An 8,480-nucleotide genomic window follows, 5' to 3' on the forward strand; every position below is an offset into this window, starting at 1 on the left:
GAACTAGCTCCGGGGTACACAAGTGAAGAAGTGGGGCAAATGCGGCAGGAAGCGAGAGAAGCTCCAGAAGGGCATGGCAGTGAGGGAATTACTTCTGTGGACAGCTGAGTTTAATTCTACTTGGGTCCATTTGAGGAATTACGTAGAATGCCCCTCAGAAGCGTTCCACCAGGGTTTGGGTTAAGATGGAGTCTCTATCCACAGCCAGCAGCCCTTCACTGACAGAGGGTTACCTCTGGGAATGGCCTTACATCCCCTGTACTTTTGAGCTGTCCAGCTCACAGGTAGAGAAATCCTCCCTTAGGATAGAGAAAGCCCTCAGGCCAAGAAGCAGAGATCTGGAAGCGCCAGAAGCGGGAAGGTGGCTTTTCTAAATCTGTGGCACTGTTGTCCAGTGGCCGTGGTCGTGTCGGCACGTGGCTTCCCTGTTAGGTCATCCAGCCTCTCTCTTCTGCTTTGCTGCAGTGACAGGAGCAGAAATCTGAATGCAGAAACATGAGAGAGGTGTGGATGTAGACAAAACGCCCAGGGAGTATGAAGGCAAGCAGCAAAACTGGCTAGAATTGAGCTGGTTGGGGCGCCTGGGTGGCTCAGTCTGTTAAACGGTTGCCTTCAGCTCAGGTCGTGGTCCCAGGGTCCTGGAATCAAGCCCACGAGGGGCTTCCTGCTCAGCAGGGAGCCTGCCTCTCTCCCTGCTCCTCCCTCTGCCCCCCCCCCCATGCTTGCTTTCTCTCTCTCAAATAAATAAATAAAATCTTAAAGAAAAAAAAAAGAATTGAGCTGGTGTTATTAGAGGAAATCCACACACCACACTTGTGTTTATTCCCTTCCTCCTTCCCTTCCCCCAACCCTCTCATCTCTCTCTCCTCCTCTTCCTCCTCCTCTTCTTCCTGTAACCGATTTGATTTTGGTTTAATTCATCTTTCAGATAATACCTACCACAAAGTTTAAGAAATTAATTCAGTCATTTTTAAAGAATTTAGCCTGAGAGTTCCCACAGAATAAAACAAGATACCTTCTTCTAAATGACCTGTCTCCAGATTGCCTTTCCCCCCAGCCCTGGGCTGTAGCAAAAGCAATCACCTGCCTTCAGCGAATACACACAGAATTGCCCAATAAATATGAGTTGCCATGGAAACCGAGCCAAAAGAGACGAGAAAGATGAGGCTGAACATTAAGGATTTGTTTGGCCTTAGTGACTTTTTTTCCCCCAGATCTGAAATTGTTGGGTCTATGAAAACGTAAACCACACAGCTCCCTGTCAGAGATAGACTAAGTGAATCCTAAGCCATCCCTAACTCTTAAGTTTCTGAGCATTTTAGTGCTTTTCACCAGCCCCTTCTATCACTCTTTGCCCCTTTTCCAGGGGCTCATAAAGAGCAATTGCAAATGACCTCTGGGGGCAGCATGTGTTGGTGGGAGTGGCGTGGAGAAAGGGCCAAGGGATTTGGAATCAGACAGACCTGGAGTGTGTGCATCCCAACTGGGCAGTGGTATTTTCCCAGCAGCGTTTTGACACTGGAGACTCTTATTCCATACAGCTATCATGACAACTTATTTTGTGAGTAGAAAAGCTCTCATTTTCTTTAAGAGATGAAGAGTGAGTCAAAGTGTTTTTCCTCAGCACATCTTATTGCTCAGATTCAAATCTGAGACTTATTTCCTGTTAATAAGGATAATTTCCTTAGTGCTATAGTTAAAATATTCTGACACAAGTCATTCAGAGGGACAAGAATTCCCATCTATTTCTTCACAGCCCAGACACATCTTTATGGATTTGGAATGAACCAAGGGATGTTATTACCAATGGTCATATTATTATGTCAAGTGTTCTTCCTTGAGATTCCAAGAAGGCAATTTTTACTCAGGCTTGGGGAGGCCTCACGGAGTGAGGTTAGAATCAGAAATTGGGTGTTTGAGTTTCAGATTGTGGAATTGGTTAGCTAAGTAAACATGGACAGGTACTTACTTTTTTTGAGTCTCAATTTCCCTAAAGCCATAGAATAATTTCTAAATGCCTCATTGGATTGTTGTGAGGTTTCCTTATTCCTAACAGAGGCTAACACTCATGTAGCACATATTATGTACTAAGAATTGTGTCATGCCTCACGTAAGAACTCATGGGATCCTCCAACAACCCTATGGGCAGGTACTTATTATTATCCTGATGGGGGAATTGAACGACAGCAGGGGAACGTCTTGTCCAAGGTCACGCAGCAAGCTAAGCAGCCAAGCCAGGATTCAAACTCAGGAAGTGTGGCTCCAGGCTGTTATGGGCACCACAAAATATTTATTAAGTACTTACTAATGTCCTAGATACTGTGCTAAGCACTTTACAAATAAAGTCTAACTCGTTGCTCCCTAGAAGTCTATGACACAGGGAGTCTATTACTGTCCCCATTGCACAGAGAAGGAAATAGGTTCAGAGCCTAAACTCAAGGGACCTGACCAAAGCCCTATAATTGGCAGGCAGAAACATTCCTTTTTCTCATCATATTTTCCTTCCACCACTTACCTTCCCCTTTCTCTAATTCTTAATATAAATATTGCTTCTTCTGGTAGTCTTCCCTGAGGTCCCACGTAGGCTAAGCTTTCTTTTATATGTACTTGTAATAAGCTGTGTATTTACCTTTGTAGTAGTGACTATAATCTTGTTCAGTTGTCTTTATGTCACTATTTGGTTAGTATCTGTCTCTCCCACCAGCATAGCCTTCACTGGAGACAGGGACCACATCTATGTCTGGCTAGCATGGTATTCCTAGCGCCTTGCACACGCTAGGTATGCACCGAATATTTAATACATTAATGCTTCCTTCACCTTCTTGGGTCGATGTTGATAAACATCAGTACATGAACTGGGCAAAGAGAAGAAAGAAATTGCTGAATGAAATGATAAAGAACAATTTCATCCATTCATTCAGTCTTCTACCAGGAGCCTACTGTGTGCCCATATCTGAGCGAAGGAAAATGATATGTGATTCCATTAGGGGATTGTAATCATAACTTAAAAATTGGCTTTCTAAGGCATTTGCTATACTTGAGAGCTCTGACTAAAAGGCTCAGTGATTAGGAAGGAACTCAATAAAATTGAAATAAAGTATTATCTGGGCAGTAATTTCACAGTAAATTTGGTTTAATAAAAATTTCACATGAATCATTGTTAATTGACACTCAAATACTGTGAACTCTTTAGAAGACAAACGTCAAGGAAATAAATGTTATGCGTTGCTAATTTTAAATGCACTTGCAATATGGTATCTAATATAAAGGAAGTACTTTTATCTGATTTTTGCAATTTATTATCTTTTCCTGCTTTTCAGGTTGAGGAGGCATTATAGTTGCTCATAAGCTTTTTTCTTGCCTTCTGATATAAAATTCTTACTTTGTTCCTACTAAAGGAGCTCTTTAAGAATAAGGCAAAAATTAATTAATTAAACTATTCTTAAAATGTCTTCACACTTAGAGTCTGATTCATTTAAATCACTTTTAAAAATAAAATTTATTTCTTAGAACAAAATAGAGATTTATAGGGAAATTGTGAACATAGTACAGAGAATTCTCATGCACTCACACTCAGTTTCTCCTATTATTAACGTCTTATATTAGCATGGTAAAATTGTTATAATTAATGAACCAATATTAAAATATTCTTATTAACCAAAGACCATACTTTATTCAGATTTCCTTAGTTTTTGCCAAGTTCCCATCCAGGATACCACACTACATTTTGTCCTCATGTTTTCTTAGGCTCTTCTTGGTTGGGACAGTTTTTCAGCCTTTCCTTGTTGTTGATGACCTGGAATACTTTTAGGAGTAAAGGTATTTTGTAAGATGTCCCTCAGTTGGGAAAGGTCTATTTTTCTCATGATTAGACTGTGATTGTGGGTTATTAGGAGGACAACCAAAGAGGTATACTGCCATTTTTATTATATCATGTCAAGGATACATACTATCAACATGGTTTATCAGTCTTGATGTTGACCTTGATCGTCTGGCCGAGGTAGTGTTTGTCAGCTTTCTCCGTGATAGTGACTTTTTTTTTTTTTACCTTTTTCATAATGTATTTTGTAGAAGGAAGTCACTATGAGTCTTCCACACATAAAGAGTGGGAAGTTACACTCCATCAGCTTGAGGGTGGAATGTCTGCACAAATTGTTTGAAATTCTTCTGCATGGGAGATTCTTTCTTTCTTTCTTGTTTCTTTGTTTCTTTCTTTCTTCCTTCCTTCCTTCCTCCCTCCCTCCCTCCCTCCCTTCCTTCCATCCTTCCTTTCTTTCTTCCTTTCACCATTTATTTATATTGGTATGGATTCATGGATTTTTATTCTATGCTTTGGGTTATAATCCAACACTAATTATTTTATTGCTTATATTGTCTCTGCTCTGGCCATGGGAGCTCTTTCAGTTGACACCTGTGTCCCTTTAACATATTCCATCATTGTGGGGTCTTTTCTCTGTTCATAAGTTTTTGAAGGACAAGGTCTATGTAAATCTCATTTTGACTCAGCATATTGTGTTTCTGTCCCCATCCCTATCTTTGCCTCCCTCCCTCTCTTTTCCTCTCCTCTTTCTCATTTCTTTATTCATTATGATCTGAAAACAGGAAAGAATATATGATCTCACATTTTGCTATTTGAAGGTAAATTAATTGTCCTTGGAGCCTAGCCATTGGTTCTCAAATGTTAGTGTGCAAAAAATTAACCTGGAGAGCGTGTTAAAATGGCCAGCCAACATTTTGACTTTTTTATATAAAGGAAGGGGCTGATTAGGATTCTGTGTGTTAACAGGGACCCCCAGGAAATAATAATGGAGTTCTTTGAGGGCTTTGCTTTGGAAAGCAATGAGTCTGAGGGCAGATAGTTGTTCTGATACACACATTTTTTTTCCCTAGTAGCCCGTCATACTATTTGGACATATATACCCACTGTTTGTGATAAAAGGGATATAGATTTGAGGATTTTCCAACACAAAAACTATTTTGCTGTAGGAAAGAACCCTAAAATATTCAAGAATTATGCTCAGAGTTAGTTTTACATTTTAGCATTTGAGTTCATATAAGGTCCCACTTTTTTTCCTGCTCAGTATAGAGTGTTTAGGACCCCACACAGTATTTTAGGTCTGGGAGGGAACTGAGGGATCATCAGCTCTGGTCCTCTCTTCTCCTAGGGCACAGAAAAGAAACTGCGAGTCCTGGAGGATTGGATTGTCCAAGGTCACATGCTTCTTGGTGGTGGAGCTAGGTCTGGAAAAGGTCTTCCCAGAGATTGTTCCTTTGAGACAGATATAATTGAACATAACCGGTTTAGGTAGGTTTTTGTGAAATAGACAATTTTGGATTACTCTTTCTGTTTTTGTATTTTTATATCAAGGTACAACTGCATCTGGGTTTCAGGCTTATAACTTTTGTTAGTTATAAAAGTAGATGATGTAAAATATCAGTGTTGCCCACTTGAAGTTCTCTGTTTAACTATTTTTAAATCGAGTTTTAAAGATATTAAAACTGGCACTTAGTTCTTGGCTTGGCCAAACTTAATCTGAGTCACGTCGGCTTCTACGATAATACAGGCAACTAGATATAGAAGGATTAAGACTTGGAAAGTGAAAGGGTGGGCAAAGTCTCATGGTAGAGGTGTTTCTGGGGAAAACCCTTGTTTAATTAATTAATCAGGCAGGGTTGTGATGACACATACGGAGACACAACTCCTATCCCCTTTAGGATGTTTCTATAAGATGGAACTAACTGGCAGAAGAAAGACCACCTTGATTGAATGTTTCACTGGGTGCCTGAAGCTGTGAGGTAAGAGAACTCTGGACTAGAATTGAGTTTGGCTTTGCCCCTGACTACCTGTGTGACCTTGCTCAGGGCATGTTACTTCTCTTGTCTGCTCAGTTTCGTTATCTGTAAGTTGAGGGGATTGGTTTCCAGTAACACTGTTCATTAACCCTTCATATTTAAAGGTGCCACGATTATGGATTTGTCACCTCTGGACCATCACTAATAAATACCACAAAAAGTAAATTCATTTATCTCTCCCTCTCTCTTTTTTTTTTTTTTTTCCCATTCTGGAACTTTGATTTGGCTTTCAGAATACTTAGTTATTTATTTATATTTTTTAAGATTCTATTTATTTGAGAGAGAGAGTGAATGAGAGAGAGAGAGAGTGCACAAGCCAGGGAAGAGGCAGAAGGAGAAGGAGAAGTAGACTCTTTGCAGAGCAGGGAGCCCGATGTGGGACTTGCTCCCAGGACCCTGGGATCATGACCTGAGCTGAAAGGCAGAAGCTTGACAGCCCAAGCCACCCAGAATCTTAGTTATTTGAACTGGGAAAGAGTTTCAGGTCAATCTCCATTGACATTTGTAACTTATTTTATGATCTACTAAAGGCCATTTCATAAATGGAGTGCTCAGGACTGCAGAGCTGGCTGACACCTTTAAGCTGGAAAAGAGATGGTATCTCAAGAGGTATTATTTCCTGTCATGGCCACGTACCAGAGGGCTGTGGGTGTGTGTGTGTGTGAGAAAGAGAGAGAGAGAGAGAGAGAGAAGAGGTTGTTGAATAGAATTTGGAAGCAGATCCTCTCTATATCTATATTGATCTATGTCTATTTCTCTCTCTTTCTATACATATCTATTTCTATCTATTCTATATATCTCTACCTCTATAGAGAGATCTATATAGAGATATAGAGATTAGATATAGAAATATTTATTTTTCAGGGAAACTCTCCAGAATGAGGGAGTGTGTGAACCCATCATATTCCTGGTCTCCAGCTTTGACCGCTTATTGCATGACTTCCCAGAGCTTAGGAAGTGCTTGCACAGAGACATGTCTGACATAGGGTACCATGGTCTCCTAGAGGACCTGCCTGAAAATAATGAGAAGGTCATTAATGACAAAGCAATCACTTTGCAAGGGCAAATAAACTCAGAGTCTTTGCAGGGAAACTTTGGATTCCAGAATGCAGATGATGGGGAGTTTTTGAAAGCTTCCCGCTCACTCTTTGGTGTGGATGATGAATCTCTCCAGGAAGTGGTGCAGAGTATGGGAAAACCCATGGAGGAGTACAAGGCCATTATAAAGTCTCAGGATCTGCACACTGTCCTCACAGGGGACTGGGCATTACCGTGCATGAATTGTAATAGAGCTTCTTACTTATATCCAATTCTGAGCTACATCCCAATCCTAGGTAACACTAGTATCCCCACCTTAGATGGTGGAATCAGGGTCACCTCCTTGAAATAGTTGCTGAGGACACCAAGACCATCCTGAAGAAAATCCTGACAGAAGCCATCATCTGAAAAGTGAGCAGACTCAGCAGACTCCTTCTTGGGGAAAGTCAGGACATCTGGGGTCCTCTCCTCACGCTGTACCCTTCAGAATTCTCAATCAGCTCAATACTTCCACTTTTGTCAGTTCTAAGTTCCTTGAGGTAAATGAGCAGACTAGATCGTTTTGAACCTGCATCTCAGCAAATTTCCAAATATTTTCTACTTCTTCTCATTTATTAAATGAGCTGAAATCCAAAGGTGGAAGAAAAGATTGCACAGTGTGACATACAGTCTCATTCTGACATTCCCATATCACTGAATGTCAGCATCATTTTTCCGAGGCCTCTTGGTTTTCCCCTGTTCCTTCACTTCTCACTTCTCAGTCCATGACCTCACAGAGGCATACCTGGAGGCAGAGGAGAGAACATCCTTTGGGATGTTCCCTTTGGGGAAATATGATGGAGAGTGTGTGTTTAGCTGTTCTCCAAGGCCAGTCTAGTGCCCTGTAAAACTCTGCCCTTATAGCTGTCCTCAGCAATTGCCCAAATCATTTGTACCCAAAAAAAGATACAGGGGATGGACTCAAGGACCATTTTACTGGGATTGGAAAATTGTTGAATGGAAAAGCAAATCTGACTATTATAAGTACCAAACACTGTCCCCTCCCCACCCCCCCCCCCCGGCCCACACCAAGAGGTCCCATGCTCTTCACAGGCACAGGCTCATGCTGGGCCTGTCATAGGAAGTAGTGCCTGTTAGATTATGTTTGCTGTACAGAAATATTTGCTCACTTAAATTACCTGCTGTGTTCTGTTATTTGCCAAAGTTATCTCCTATGTTGGTCAAAAGAAACTAAATTTGAGCATCAGCATTAAGGAAACTAACTTACTGTCTATGATCTCACTGTTTATACAGTTAACCCATACTATATAGACTCTATGAAAATTCTCCTAATTGGAAACCATTCCAGACCCTAAATCTAAATTTTTCTCCTTGCTGGGCATGGAGAACCATAAAAAAATGGTTTTTTATTAAAAAAAGAAATATTTATTTTGTATATTTAAATATAAATCTATACCAATGTTTATAGATAATTATATTACCATTAATATATTTAATAATAAGTATATTAAATATAAACACATATTTCTCCTGCTGGGTTAGATCTATCAATAGATCTATCTATCCCTCTATCATCTAGGTAGCTAGCT

The 8,480-nt window shown here is 40.4% G+C and overlaps 1 pseudogene; it reads left to right on the forward strand.

Annotated features, from left to right (window-relative positions):
- Positions 1 to 5,216: 5,216 nt before the first annotated feature.
- Positions 5,217 to 7,926, forward strand: LOC115939718 (immunity-related GTPase family M protein-like; annotated as a pseudogene).
- Positions 7,927 to 8,480: the final 554 nt, after the last annotated feature.

This window comes from Leptonychotes weddellii, chromosome 2, assembly GCF_054177405.1.
Source record: "Leptonychotes weddellii isolate Sample4059 chromosome 2, ASM5417740v2, whole genome shotgun sequence".
Lineage (NCBI taxonomy): Eukaryota > Metazoa > Chordata > Mammalia > Carnivora > Phocidae > Leptonychotes > Leptonychotes weddellii.